We start from the raw sequence: 15,553 nt of genomic DNA, 5'->3' as shown, positions 1-15,553 counted from the left end.
CAGAAGTGAAAGATGGGAAAGACCACTGGAGGACTTGTCAATGCAGGCCTGTTTTCTACAGGGACTTTCCCATTGTGTTGACAGTTTTAGGAACTTCAAACAATAGGGCTTTAGCTTTCCTCTGGACATCACTCGAGGTGCTTAGACACCTATCTGAACCTTTCAGCATCTTGGTGCATTTCATGAGACCTGTGCAGCTTCCTTGCAGCTCTTACTGAAGGTCGTTACACTCGGATTTCTTTTTGCTATTCATTTCATGCTGATTCTACAATGCAGCAAAATCAGAAGTGGAGGTGGTCACTTCAGGCTTGCCCACACTGTGGATTTCCAAAATTTCCTTCCAAGAAAACTCAGTCAACAGGAAGAGCAGTTGTGAAAAGCACCCCCCCCCATACAGACAATCTGGGTTTGGATTTTAGTGAAGTGCAAAATGCATTATAATAATGGAACAAAGGCGCTGCATGCAGAGTTACTGTGGAATAGCTGCAGTGCATTGCAGATACACTCTGCCCTACAGCAGAAAGTCCTCTGAGCAGTCAGGTCCCTAAGATTTGAGCCACTTCCACAAATTGCTTCTAGAAACTAGGCTGAGTTTCAGCAGCACAGATCACATCTTCAAATGGCTCTGCAGGTCTGTACCAGGGCAGGCTGTGCATCAGCAGCTACTCAACAACAAATTCCCAAAGAAGATGTAAGAAAGAAAGGGCATGCAGAGAGATCGAGGAAACCGCCTCTGCCCCTAACATCTGAGAGTAAGGCTGCTAGAGCAAGAACAGAGTCCTGTTTGTGCTTAAATTCCACTTTATATTCTCTGTAGAGAAGAACAGAGTCTGCTGGCATTTTGCAATGATTGCAAGAAATTCAGTGGTTAATTATATCCTCTGTTTTTTGCCTCGCTGTCTCAGTGCACATTCACATGAGTCCTAAAAAGAGTTTACTGTTCACATGCCTAGGCTCTGGGCCAGGAGAAGTGCCTAGATAGAATACTGTGAAACATCTCCTCACGTGCTGTGATAAAATGCTCGGGGACATACTACACAGAGCTCTGAGTGTGCCTGCAAAGCCATGAAATATTATGTCATCAGCACTGCAAGTTCTGCAAGGTTGTAAGCTCAGAGCAGTCTGTTGACCAAAGTAGGACACTAACAAATAGCAGCCAGCATTTAAGGGCTGAGGGGACTTTCCAACCCCATCTGCCACGGGCAGTAAGGATGCCACTGACCACACTGTGCATCTGAGAGCAGGGGGAGAAGCGGGGGATAAGCACGCTGGGCAAAAAGGAAGAAAATGGCAAAAAGCAGGCAGAGAGCAGGAGTGGCAGGGCTGTGGGAGGCTTGGGAGGACTCTCCAAGCAGTGATGTGCTTAACTGTTTCCTCCCACCCTGGGCTGGTCGCTCGCTGTCAGCGTGTGAAAGGGGAAGGCAGTGGTGTGCCGCTGTGGTGTGCCAGGTGAGAACCAGGAAGGAGGGGAGCCGAGGGGGCAGCGGGAGGCCCAGAGCTCAGCCACAGCTGGAGGAAGGTGGTTTGTGCCAGCAGATAGCTCGTGTTTGGAACCTATCACCACCCGTCACAGCCTCTTTCACATTGGTCTCATCACTATTTAAACACTGATGAAATATAAAGAAGGATGGATACCTGAGGTCCCTTGCCCTGTCTGTCTGTGTGCCTGTGAGCAGCCTGCCTCCTCCATGCGTCTTTCTCTCTTGTGTCAGAAAGGAGTCCTTGCTTACAAGCAGAGCAGCTCTCAGGGCCCAGCCACCATGGCAGCTCCCTGGTGTGGGCATTTGCTCAATGTGCTCAGCTAAGACAGAAAGCAGTAAGCACATCCAGTGCTGAAATGGAAAAAACGGGCTTACCTCCTAGCTTCCCGCCGACTTACTGGAAACCTACAGTCAGTTCTGCTTAACATCAAGGTGTTCCTTCCCAGATGCCCTGTCAGCAGTCTTGATAACCTGAGAGAATCATCATAAAGCACACTTTAATGAGAGAGTCCCATGACAAAACCCTCTCTTGCCCACCAGAATTTGGCGGGTAGCACAAACCCTGCCAGAGTCTGTCTTCTTCCTTTACAAAGCACTTCAGCTCCAAGCTCTTGACTGAGACCTACCAGGTGCCCTGATTTGTTCCTCCTCCAACAATTCCTCAGCTGTGGCTTTTTGCAATGAATGCCATACTGCAATATTTCCTTGGGGCTTCCTGGCTCTCACCAGGAGGCAAGGAGAAGCAGGATCAGCAGCAGGGTGGTACACGGGGCTCAGGTCAGCGCTGCAATGCAGTCATATCTGTGGTGATCCCAGTAGTTTGTAGCTACAAGCAAGCTGTTCTTGACTGCCCGCCCGCCCTGAAAGGCCCTGAAAGGCAGACTTGGCCATCTGGCCTGCATGATTGCAAATGGGGGGAGGATGTGCAGGTACTGATCGTTTTTGGCATGGCACAGAACAGAGTGGGAGGGTGACTGGAGGCCGACTGATCAAGCAGAGAAATGTTAGTCCTTGCAGTGTGCCTGCTAGTGGTGAGCAGAGCACAGATTGGCTCCAGTGGTAATGCCCAGGGGAAACTGCACCATGTGGGCACAGGGTGTTTCAGCTGGGCCTGCTGAGGGTCTTTTGCTAGTAGGCTCCAAGAGGAACATCAGGAGACACAGGTTTGATTTCTGTGGGGCTGCTGGGGAAAGGTCCTTCCTCTTGGCCTTCTGCCCTCTGCCCCAGCACTACTCAGTGCTGAGACCTTTGGAGCTGGGGCTGTGCCTCCAGGTGGGTGTATCCGCAGCATCTGGGTGCCTTCACCTGTAGACAAGTTCAGCTAATCACAGCGAGGTCCTCCCTCGCTGATTTTCTACCTTTGCTCAACTCTCTGCCTCTGTATCTTTGTCAGAGTGGCAGAGAAAAGTGTGGCAGGAAAGGGTTAATTCGTTGGCGGGGAGGGGGAGGTTTGCAGGCAGAAGGGAGGAGCAGGAGAGCATTTCTGTATTAACATGCAGCTGGTTAATGCAGCTGAATAGCCCTGGCTCAGCTGTTACCTTTCTCAAAGCCAATGGCAAATGATGAAAAACCGTGGTAATATCTATTAAAAGTTTGTGGAAGGGGCCTGCTCAGTGGGAGCTTTTCCATCTCACATACAAGTGATGATTTAGAACAGAGAAAGATCCCCTCGAGGGGATTTTGTGAACCATGCAATGCTAATTAACTCCATTGTTGTATTTTGTTTTGAACATAAGAGTCCCTCTGGGATTGCAGCACTCTTTCCTCCTGCAAGAGATTTCCATTTTGCACCACTGTATAAAATCTCCTCCACATCGCATCAGCAAAAGGGATTAACAATAGGGAGAAGCATATGTGCATAGTTTTATGGGGTTCTAGGGAGGAATGTCTCTCCCCTCACCTCCCAGATGCGTTCTCAATAGGGGCTATTCTGTACATCCTTGCTTTCACTGTTTCTTTAACCTTGAATTAAAAACAAGTGTACATCAAACACTGGGCAGCACCTCCCTTTGATCTTCAGCATATTCAAACCACTTCCGAACATGCTGTGCTGGAGTTTGTTTTAGTGGTTAGCTTGTTTGGGCACAAATGCGATAGAAGAAAAGAAAAAAAAAGACAAAAAAGACTCAGCACCCTAAAAAATCAACAAAACCCATCAATACCAGGAGTGGAAGCACTGGTCAGATTCTGATTTGCTCATCTAGAGTTCCTCCTGAAAGAAAAGTAAGAAAATAAAGCTCCCATCTGTCTGAACTCCTTACTGGCTTGAGCCAACAACACTATGAAGAAACTCGGCTCGCTTTGTGCTGGGTCTGCTCTTCATTTTCTGGACTTGTCCCACTTCAGCTTGCCCAAACACTTTATTCTCTGCTCACTCATTTTATGTTGAGCAAAGTGGATCCTGACTCACCCTCGTGCTCTGGCTACTGCAATGTAGTATCAGGAGCATCGAGACTTTCATGTGAATCAAATGGCTTCTTTCCCCATTCTCCATCTTCAGTCTCTGGCTTCCACTGCCTCTGAGAAAGCCCTGCTGTACATGTGGTGTCTTGGATCCTCCCTTTTCTACCCTGCCTTAAGTTTCAGCTCTGCACAGGCCAGTATTGACAGAGGGTTGATGCCCTTCTTCCTGCCTCAGGCAATTCGGTGATTTCACGGTGAGCTGTGCAAGGGAGCGGCCAGTGCACGGCTGTCAGGTTGACTTCTGCTGGATGGAGCTGGGACTGCACTGGGAGCTACCAGGAACTCCCCACCACCAGCTGCTGGGGGGATCTGTGCACTCCTCCAACAGGGATTTTGCAAATCAGAGACTTTCTCCTGATCCATATAAATACATATAATCCATATAATCCAATAAATTAGGTCATGATTCTTAATTGATGATGAAATCTATTTTATTATAACCTGGGCAATTTTTGAAATTCCTAAATGAACAACAGGAAAGACATTTAACAGCAATTGCAAGAGCGTTTTTTCCCTTGCAGTAGCACATTCAGTGATCCCAGGAGAACGTGATCCTGAGACCACCTCTTGTTCAAATACTGTGACATTTTTTTTTATACCGTAGAGTCTTGAGGGCTCTTATTACAACATTGGGGTTGTCTATTGCAGCAGAGGCCAGAGCATGCTAGCATATATAAAACAACATGCTGAAAGGATGTTCAGAGTCATTCTGTCTGAAAAGTCCACTAAACCTTTTCTGTTTGAGAGTTACAGCTCCACATAAATACAGACTCTCTGTTTCTCTGTTTCTTTTCTTTCTCTTCTTTTCTTTCTTTCTTAGTAACAAATTTCAGAATTTAAAAGGAAAAACCTCAGTGGGACAGGCTTCCCATTCCAAAATCCTCAGTTTACTTCAGACACACACAGTGATGTGGTGACCTCTATGTCTTCTCACATCTGTATGAAATAGTCAGGGCAGCTCATCAGGTTTACCTCATCAACATCCAGAGAGGGAAGGGTAAGAGCCACCCCATTTTTGAGAAACATTTCCAGTGCAGTGTTCTCAACTTGAGTGCATTTGCCAAAGCCTGCTGCTTTTTTCACCTTTTAATATATATAGCTACAAGGGAAGATTTCTGCGAACTGAGCAAGCCTGCAAGTCATTTTTCCAGTCCTCTTTGCAAGCTTATCTTCCCTTAGCGCCTGCTGACCATTGCCTTGTAAACGTGTGGGTATCAGTGTGACCATCAACACAGCAGCCACAATCACCTTCTTGCAACACGTTCGCTCTTCCCCCATTGCCCTGAGCCGCCCACTCTGGTGTACAGCTCGTGTCCAAAAGCCAACGAGTAGTTTCCAGTAAGTGTGCGATGGGGACACCAAATGACACATGAGAAAACAAGCTCTTTTATGACTGGTGAGATCACAGTGAGACAAAGTACAGTGAAGGCTTTCTGTAGATACTGTAAGCAGACTTCGCATGAAGCCCTGCTGCTCCTGGCACCACAGAAACATCATTCTCTCCCAGGATAGGTATAGAAGACACCTGAACTCCCAGAAGTTTTATTCCCACTGAGTTTTGCTGCATCTTCCCATCTGTGTGCTCAGCCCAAAGAGGTCCAGGCTGACTCCTCTGGGTTCCCAGGTGCACCCTGCAGCCTGACTTGCTCACCTCTGGTTTCTTTACTTCAGCAGCAGCTTGAGGATATTCTGTAGCTGCCATGATATAGATGTTTAATTTCAGCACTCCTTTCCTCCCTGTGACCCATGGCTTTCCACAGCTTGATAGCACGAGTGAGGAACAGCTCTTCTGCTACTTTAGCAGCTTTCACCTAATGTTAGGAACAGGCTGGATATGGGGAAGGGAGGCACGAGGAAGGATGGGAGCTGCTTTCACAGCTGCTGAGTTTTCACCCAGCCACTTCCTGAGCCTTGCATCACTGTGAGAGCGTTTCCCCATGTCAGATGGAAATAGAGGGAGGGCAGTTAGCCCTGCTCATCACAGACAGCACACATTACTTGCAAATATTATTTTAGCGTGTCCCTGTTCTTCCCTGTCTTGGCCTAATATTTGCAGTGGATAATTTCTAAAGCCTAAATAATATAAGCTTGTGATTGAACATGCTTTTCCTGAGCTAGACTCCACCCTGTTCCAAAGTAATTGCCTCCTCTCAGTGCCCTGCATTAAATAATAGGTCAGAGATTCAACCTCCAAGCCTTGCAGCCAAACTACAAAGCTTAACCCACCTGATTGAGTCTCCTGGGGCTCCTGGGTGGCACCCTAATCCATCCCTCTTCCTTCCTCTGTCCCTATGGGCTCTACCATTGGGCAGAGGCAGGTGTCGCACTGGGATGCATTTCAAAGCCCCAGAAGCCTTGCTTTAAGCCAGTTGCAACCTTTGTGCAATAAACTTTCTCCCAGAAGAGAGGTGATAAAGCTTTTAAAATTAATTTGCATAATTGGATCTTTTAATTCTTTTTAAATGGAAACCAAAATGGCAGTGCTCTCAACAAAAAAAGACATTCATGAAAGCCAATGGGGTGGTTGCAAGGTGGAGATGTGTCACTGGGCTGAAACTAAGCTGAGACAAAAGACATTCAGATACACTGAGCAGGATTCTGATTGCAGATAAAGTGGTGAAAGTCTCTGGGAACAGCACTGGCTTCAGTAAAATTACTTCACACTCATGTCAGTGTAACTGAGAATGGGTCTGCAGTAATAGTTTTAACTTTTCAGCTCTGTGGTTAATTAGCAACCCTTTTAGTTTATGGCTTTTTTTTTTTTAACTCAAAAATTTAATAGATTAATAAACACTGCAGATATTTTTACAGCAGCAGGGCAAGAGATCCATTTGCGTAAAAGACCAAGACACCGTTTGAGTTCATCTAACTGTTATTATTTAATCCAGCAGAAATTTTTGCCCACTGAGATATGATTAGGAGAGCTGTGTGAAGAAAACTGGAGACAGTTCAGGTAGTGGAAAACCATTCTCATGTGCCTGTAAATGAAAAGCAACACTCCTGATGAAGTGCAATGTATTTTACCTCCTGAATTACACGTGTGGCTTTATATGGTGTTTTCACCTTAAAACAAAATAATAAAAAAAAGCAATTTTAATAGGTACAATCCACCAGAGTCATTTCTAAAGAACTGTTTTTATTGTTAAAAATACCCACATGGCAAAGTGCAAACCTGTTCTACAAGAAAGCTCAGTTTTCTCTCTCTGCTCGCAACAATTCATTCTTTAATCAAATATAAAGGAACTCTGTCTGTGCCCTCTGCTCACCAGCGCTGTCAGTTAGCCAAAGCAGCCCGAACACCAGCTAGAGGCTTGTGGCCACAAACCTTGTTAGCCTTTGCTTCCAACCAGTAGTGCAATCGGCATGCCAAAGCCCAGGGGAGGTGGCAGCACACAAGCAGATCTCCACCACTTGTCAGTCCTCCTGGGTGCTTCATCACCACGCGTGCCATGGAAATGTAGCACAAGTAGCAAGAGAGGGCAGGAAGCCCATGGATAAATTCTGCTTATGGCTATCTCAGTGTAAACACACAACAACTGGAGCCAGCTTGCTTAATTGGGATTCTCACCTGGACACCCAAAATGCCTGAAGAAATAAGGTATATTTGGGCTGTTGCAGACAGTTCCAGGAATAAAGCTGAGTAGTTGAGGTTAGTTGCAAGCACTGCTGCTCAGAGCAGTTTTAGGTAGTTCACAGCTCTCTGAGGCAGCAGTATTGCCCATATATATATATATTTGGTACTTTTTCAAGAATCCTTGTAAGAATAAAAACTGTGTTGCTGTAAATTAAAAAAAAAAAAAAAAAATACAGTGAGAGCAACACATACCACACCGTGGCACCAGGGATGTGATCTGCAGTAGGAAACACATGGCTTTATGTTTAATGAAGGGAGCCTGTTGAAGGATTGCAGACCAGGAGGGCACACTAGATTTGTTGTTTTATTAGGTTCTGGGTTATGTACTTCTCCTTTTGCTGGGTATCTGACAACATGTGCCATTCCGCTTGCAACCGAATGAGCTGGGGGGAGGAGGGCAGAAACAAAGCATTTATGAAGGACTGGAGCACTTTATTTTCTACCTTTTGAGAAAAGTGTTAAGCATAAAAAAATAATATATATATACAAAGGGTACTATATATATATATCATTGTCTAAACTAGAAACAGACAGAAAGAGAAATGAAATGTAAGTAGACAGAAGAGCATAATTGTTCTCCAAGAGCACACAGACAGAATTGTTGGAAATATATAAAATATACTCACCAACATCCAGTTCTTTGAATTTCTGCACTTAAGATGCAGCAAAAAAACCTCCAGTTTATCAGGGCCAGATTTTGAAAATAATTCACTGCCTACAAGATGAATTGAAGGCACTTTCCCTCACACATGGGATAATTTGCACTTTATGGGGTCAGGAACTACAAGCCTGTGATCGGCTGGTGCTTCTAGGTACAGCTTTCTACTCTCAACCTTTGGAGTTGACTGAAGCTAGGGGTTAAAGAGCACTGTTGGGGCTGGGGCTTGCTGCCTTTCCTAATCCAGTACACCTGTAGGCCACTGCCAGAAGGGCCCATCCCAAACTCCCCTCTGACCCTGTTTGCCTGCTGAGACACATCCCCAGCACTTCAGTATGGATTTTGTGATCCTGCAACCAGCACTGCTCAGTTTCAAGTCTGCCCAGTTTCTCAGAAAACTGCCCTTTCCACACGTGCCTCAGAAACCCCTTGATATCAGGTTAGCAAGCAGTGCTGGTTTGCTTATAGTTGTACAAGAGCTAGATTTGAGGCATAAAGAGGTAAACTGCAATCCATGGCTGAGGCAGAGAGAGAAGAGCTGGTTTACCTCTTCCAGTAATAGCCTACACAGGCACAACACGAGGCCAGGTTGCTAAAATGTGATCCAAAACACCCCCCAGGAAGCCCAGACCTCCCGGCAGTACAGTGTGGAGCTGTCAAAGTGATCCCGTAGAAAATATGAACAACAGAGTTGATCACCAAACTCCTTCCCATGCCCCAACTTCAGCTGTGGAAGAGGGCTGCAGGAAGGCTCACATCTGCTTGTCTGACCTCTGACAGCTCCAAGCCACCTCCTGAAGAGCACAGAAACACTCTTGCAGCCTTTCAGGTGGTGGCCTTCCATTTCAGGCACTGACTGAAGAGATGGAGATGGGCTCAACTCTTCCCTAACTCAGAAAAAAATCAAACACATGCCTCCTCGAAATGCGCAGACTGAGGAAATTCTTGGGAGTGAGGACAGGGAATCCTCCTCTTGATGGTCTATTGGTCTGTGGCAAAGGATGTAAAGTTCACAGGGCTGGAACTAAGCAGAAAGCATTAATCCCACTCTCCCCTCCTAGATCACTGGTCAGGGTAGTCAGTATGGGGCAGGTGGGAGGAAGAACAAAAAAGGATTTACATCTTTGACTCCTGGACTGAAATGCCTGTGAGCTCTAGTTGCTGTTTCCAAACCTTCTGTCTTCAGTCATCATCTCTCATCACAGGAAGATCAGGCCTGCTTTTCCTCCCAAAAAACTTGTTTCCTTGGTTCAGCAGAACTTCTGACATATCTGGAGCTTTCAGGTCAAAAAGCAGAGGTGCTGATTGTGTTTAAAGGCAGATGAATGGCCTTTATTTCTCTAGCTGTTATTCTTAAGCATTTTAAATCTGCAAGAGATCTTGTGGTGCTTGGCCCCCTCCCTTTGTTTTGAGTACAGGGCCCTGTAGGCATGGAAACCAAACAGCAACCTCAGGTCTGCTTTAACACTGTACATCCTCATTCCTCACTTCACACCTCAGTTACAGACTAAACTCCTGGGTAACCTTCAGAGTCCCTGTCATTATGTGCTTACCTCCAAAACAGTGATGCAGAGGAGTCTCCCGTATTACTCTACAAGCAGGTTCCAGTATAACTTTGTTCTTTAGCTCTTCCCCACCTCCAAGGTCAGTGCCTGGATCTGCCCATGTCTTCATGGTATCATGGATCTCATGCACTTGGCTAGCAGAGCACTTACACTAGCACAATTTCACCTACTAACAGCCCAAGCCTGTTGCACAATGAAATCATCCCTACGGTCCTCTGGTTCCAGGATTTCACCCCTCAGGTGGCAACTCTGTGCCCTTTCCACTCTCTTCCCAAGCCCCTTGGAGACCACTTTATGAACAACACGGTGTAAGTGTGTTTGCACTGGGAAAACAGGCTGCAGGATATTAATAGCTGGAATTTCTCACTCCCACACCATGCAAATACCCATTTATTAGATGCTAGAGCTACTAGACAGTCTGGTGACAGTGTCTAACAAAACTAGTTATCCGGTGCTAGTTCAGTTAACAGACCCCATATTTACAGTCTGTCTTCGTTTTTGGATGTATAGATAGGCTCAGGCTCTTGGAATAGATTTTCCCCTCCCTGGTGCCTTCCAGACAGAAATCAGGGCCGAAGTTGGTCAGCCAGAGGAGCTGGGTGTGACAAAACCCTCTGCAGTGCCCCAGGCACAGTCCCACGAGATTACCCTGGGGGAACTCCCTTTGCTTTTCATGGTAGAGAGAGATTTCAGTTTTAATTCCCCGGCCACTTTTTCCTCATGAGTTCAGAATAACAAACTGTAACTCCTCAGTGAGAGAACCACTATATTTAGAATTTCTCTAAAAACATCAGGAGAAAGTCCTTAACCCATGGAGTTTTTTTATGATTGCTGCCAGGCTGATAAGTCCGGGAGACAGAAGAGTCTATATAAACAAAAAGATTTCCGGTAGCACAGGAAAGCTGTGCAATACCAAGCTACCTTCACCTTATGACAGACAAAACATTTATAGTTTATTGTCAGGAGGACTCTGGCAGAAAAGCATTTGCCTGAGCCAGAACCCGCTGACCTTTTGCAGTAGGCACAATAAGGCAGTGAGCACCGCTGAGCTGTCAGAACTTCTGCAATAAACCCAAATCCCTTTTGATAAAGGGAATCAAAAGCACACAGCTACCCACCACCTCCTAATAGCACCTGTGACCTCAGCAGTGCCTTACAAATGTGCTACATAGTTTGAGAGCTAGATGCAACACCTGCTTCCTGGCAGCATCCTTTTGGTTTCCTCTGGATAGGTGCTGAGCAATTTAAAAATCACATTCCCCAAGCGCTGACTTCACAGCCATAAGAAAGTTTTCATTTCCTACTGTGCTGTCCTAACGTGACCTGCCCAAGGAGCCTCATCAATATTACAGCAGCAAATGGCTTGACAACTTCCTCATAAATAACACGCTCCCCTTCTGCTTTGTGCTCTGTGTTTAATACATACTGGTTATTTTAGAAATACTGGGAATGTCACTGAAAGCATGTGGTGATAAGATAAATGTTTTGCCCATCAGGAGTCACAACGCACATGTTGCACCTTGTGACTCACTGCTTAATACAGAAACAACTCAGGGAAGACTCCAAACAAACCTGAAACAGGTATAGTCGCTCTTCTCTTTGTATTTTGTATTATACATATAAAAAAAGCCCACAGCATTGTATCACATTACGGAGTTCACTAACTGGTCCTTGCACACACCTAGCCTACTACAGCATGAAAAGCAGCAATCCATTCCAGTCTCTCGCTTGATTTGCATAAAGAGGAAGCAATTATTTTAATTTCAGAAAAGTTCTTTAAAAGGGGGAGGGGGGAAAAGAGGAGAGAGAGCTCAAGGAAAAAAATGAAACAAGCCAAAATAATACCAATCCAGTGGGAAGTCTCCATCCTTGGGTGGTGGGCTTGAAATGCAAGCCTATACTCAGAGCCATAGTCTCAGTACATAAGCCACAGCACACCTGCGCAGCCATCAGCTCTAGGGGTGTTGAAAAACAAAAAGAGCTTTAATCTTTTCATGTTTAACTGTTATTTCAACCAGTTTAAACAGTTATTTAAACATTAGGTTTCCATAGCCCCCCCCAAAGCCCCTCGGTGCTTGCAATTCCAAGCTGCTCAGTGGCTTTCTCATACCCACAGCCCGTTCTGTGCTTCAGTTCCTCCACCTGTGCAACCTGTGAGGTTCTCTGCAAGGTCACTGGGAGCCCAAACCATCTAGCTGAATAACTGGATGTGATTCCTATCAGTATGAAATTAAGTACAAATCCTGGATCCAAAGAAGATGGGGATTCTTCCACGTGTCTTTGATTCAGTCCATGAAATGCGAAGTAGAAGGCAGGCCTCTCTGTTTCGCTTTTTTTTTTTTTTTTTCTTTTTTCTGGCAAAGTGGGAAATTCTCCACTCAGCACACAGATTTGCTGCAGTTTGCTTAGACACGAAGCTTCCATCTGCTCTGGCAGGATCATAAACCTCTCGCCTTGGGCCTGGGTTCTGCTAGTCCTGTGCCTTTCTTGCCTTCTCTCCTTTACCGAGGATAAGAAATGAAGTGAGGATAATAGCATTTTATTGCTGAACAGTGAGGATGTGAACGTAAAGGGAGAAGTATATATTCCCCTGCTAAACACATTTATTTGCATTTAAACATGGAAATCCCAAAGATGACTGAAACATTGCATGTTTCCCACCCCACCCCAAACAACTGAATCCATTTACCAGCAGTTTGGTCAAGTTTCAGCACAGCAAGTCCCGTTCAAAAGCAGGACCCTCCTCTCTCCTCTTTTACTCCCGTCTTAACGCTTTGCAAAGCAGAACTCCTGTCACTTTGTGAGTCACAGAGCACTACCAAATAAGCAGCAGTCTTTGAATGGTGCCTCATAAAGGAGGCAGGAAACAGGAAAAGCTCAAAATAAAGCTGTTTGTAAATTAAAGAACTAAGGGGAAGAATGGATAGGAAATGAGACCCCCCCCCCTTTTTTTTTTCTTTCTTCAAAATTATTCTGATTAATGAGAAGAAAGATCAATAGCCTATCTGCAGCTGCCATAGGGAAAACGGGGTGAAGAGTGAATCCAGACCTGAGTATCCCCGTGGTGCCAACACAGCACACTCTGCACAACCTCGATATAATGAGCTGTAGGGTGAGATCCCATGCAACTGCACGGGTTGCTTCGCTGTCCCCGCAGCCTCTCATTACAGCTTGATGTGATCAGCTACAGTGTACCAAGAGGAGACATGGATGGCATATATTTGCGAATGATCAGGGAAAGGATTGCTTTCATTCCTGCAATGCTGCTTTCCGCCAGCTGTAGTTAGAGACCCAAATACTCCAGGTTTCCCTGTGCGTTGCTGCTGCATGCAGCTCTGAAACCATGCACAGACTTTGCACAACACATGGCAACACCTGGGCCCCCGTGGGCTGATGCAAAGCATGCTAAAAGCAACAAAGCATTCCCACCGACATTTTTGGATTTTGTTTTTTCAATGAGCCCCTAAATGAAGTGCCTCAGATACTGACAGTTCCTTTATTAATGTTTGGTTTGGGGACACCGTAATTATGTTTAGCAGCTTTTGTGGGCCAAAAGATTCCTAGATGAAATGACCTGACAGGCTGCTGAGGCCATTTCCACTGTTTTTGGACCACTGTGTAAGAACAGAACAGCTGCCATTTGGATGGAGACCCTGGCTGAAACAGCATAAGGCATCACGCTCCCATCCTCTTTGGCTTGCTCCATCAACAGGGAAAAAGTACCCGGCACTGCTTCATTAAGGCCTTGGCATGCTCCTTAATGGCACTTCTGGTAGTGACAGGCACAAAGGAAGCCTGTGTCCCTACCCACTTTTCCCATCTGTGGCCATTCATGTGCAGATCCGTCCAGAGATCAACTCACACTGGCAAGAGAGATAAGAGGGGACCCTGATGCTGGGCTTCAGAGATTACAGCAGCCAGGCATGCTCCAAGGGCCAAGGCAGAGCTGCAGAAGGGTGCTCTGTTTTGAGCATCAGCTGGTACACGCAGCCCAGGGCCGCTATCACAAGCGACCTGCCCCAGGCTCTGCAGAGGGCTGGTGGTACAGTTAGGGAGCAAATCCTCCTTTCTACGGCAAGGGGGAATGTACTAACGTACTAAGCAACAAACAGAGAAAGGCTAGTGCCAAAAAATATTGCTGATACACGTTTGTCAGAGAAAATTCTGCTTCTGTTCTCCAGAAGACTCCATTCTGGCAATGTCCTGCTCCAAACAGGAGGCAATGGGAGGTCTTCAGCAGAAACCTCTCTTGACAAGAGCCACTGCTCCCACAGCCATTGCAGTGATCAGCAGATATGGGGATGCAGTTCTTAAGGAGCTGCCTCCTTGGCTATAAATACATGCGACATTAAAAAATTCTCCATGTGAGTATTTGTAAAATCAAGAAAAACAGCCACACAATGCTCCTATTTAGACTTGCTGAGGAAAATGCTTTCATTTGGGAGAGCTCTTAACTGTATCCTTACACTTGTGCTTAAGCCGCCCCTAAAATTGGCTCAGGCTGCCACAAAACAACAGCTTAAACCAATTTAATTGCTGTCTGCTGCAATCCCACCCGCCTTCCCAGCCCTGGATGCACATTCCCCGTCTCCCTCTTTGCGCCAGCTCTCGTGCTTGTCTCGCCCTGCTCTGAGCCATTTGGGAACGCAAGCCAGACGCACACCCTTGACACCCAAAAAAATCAGTCCCTCCTCTACGAATTTAGCACACTGGTGTGACTCGTCATGAGGTCAGATGCACGCCAGAGCTGGTGTGAAGGCAGGAGTGGAACGGCAGGGTTGCGGCAGGGTGGGATGGTGAGGACATGCTCTTCAGAGCTGCGTTCAGAAAGCTGGCAGCTCGTTGCTGTGGTCTCGCTGCCTCTACCTCCAGCTAAGCCACTTAATCCCAGCCCTTGCTGAATTATCCAAAGCCTAGCCTGACCCTCCTCCCTCCACACGCACACACAGAGGCTTGGTTTCTGCAAGGTCAGGAAACTGAAGCAGCTCAGCAAGAGCCTTTACCAGCACGGCAATGCATGGCTGGCGGTGAGGACTGCTCCCTTTCAACACCAGGGAGCCATTAGATCAGCTAAGTGCTGTTGTCAAGCACTACCCTCAGGCTTCTGTATGCATTTGAGTCCCTGTTACCCCCAGGCTGGGGCTACAGAACTGGAGACAAAGCTTTGCACTGAAGAGAGCAAGCCACCCGCTGCAGCAAGGGCTGAGCAGCCGCGCTCCTCTGCACAGGATCCAGCAGCCCTGGTTACACAGCGGCGTCCTACGGGGCAGTTCTGCTAGCCCTGCTGTAGGATGAGGAGGCCAAGGATTAAGTCAGATCTTTCAAGAAGGTCAGTTTAAAGGAATTTCAAAGTAGCCAGAACCTAATACAAAAAAGTAAAAAAAAAGAAAAAAAAAAAGAAAAAAAAAAGAAAAAACACACAGCATGAAGATAACTGACACTTCCGACAGGATGCTCTTCACTCAGGGTTGACGTGCCAGTGCTTGATGACATAGAAAGACTTTTAAATATGAGGATAAGTGTTCATCTGTAAAGAATTTTTCTGCATACATTATGTAGCACTGTACCTTCTACACCTCACATGTAGCTGTCTGTACCTATAAATAGCAATGATGCCTCATGTGCATTATCATATATTACAACCTGTGACAATGTGGTAAAAGGAGAGGAAATGAGCAAAGGAAGTGGTGTGCTCCGCCAGAACAAGCAAACTTAGCAGGGCCCTGGTAAGTCATCTTCAGACAAATCAATT

The 15,553-nt window shown here is 46.2% G+C and overlaps 1 long non-coding RNA gene across 1 annotated transcript; it reads right to left on the bottom strand.

The window, feature by feature from the left end:
• Nucleotides 1–4,887: 4,887 nt before the first annotated feature.
• Nucleotides 4,888–10,702, bottom strand: LOC137852545 (uncharacterized). The gene is made up of 2 exons (XR_011093923.1): nucleotides 8,205–10,702; nucleotides 4,888–6,922 (listed from the first exon to the last, which is right to left on the bottom strand). It is a non-coding gene; the product is annotated as an uncharacterized lncRNA (long non-coding RNA).
• Nucleotides 10,703–15,553: the final 4,851 nt, after the last annotated feature.

Source organism: Anas acuta, chromosome 2, assembly GCF_963932015.1.
Source record: "Anas acuta chromosome 2, bAnaAcu1.1, whole genome shotgun sequence".
NCBI lineage: Eukaryota > Metazoa > Chordata > Aves > Anseriformes > Anatidae > Anas > Anas acuta.
The sequence above is the reverse complement of the archived record's forward strand: the minus strand, read 5'-3'. Positions and strand labels throughout refer to the sequence as shown.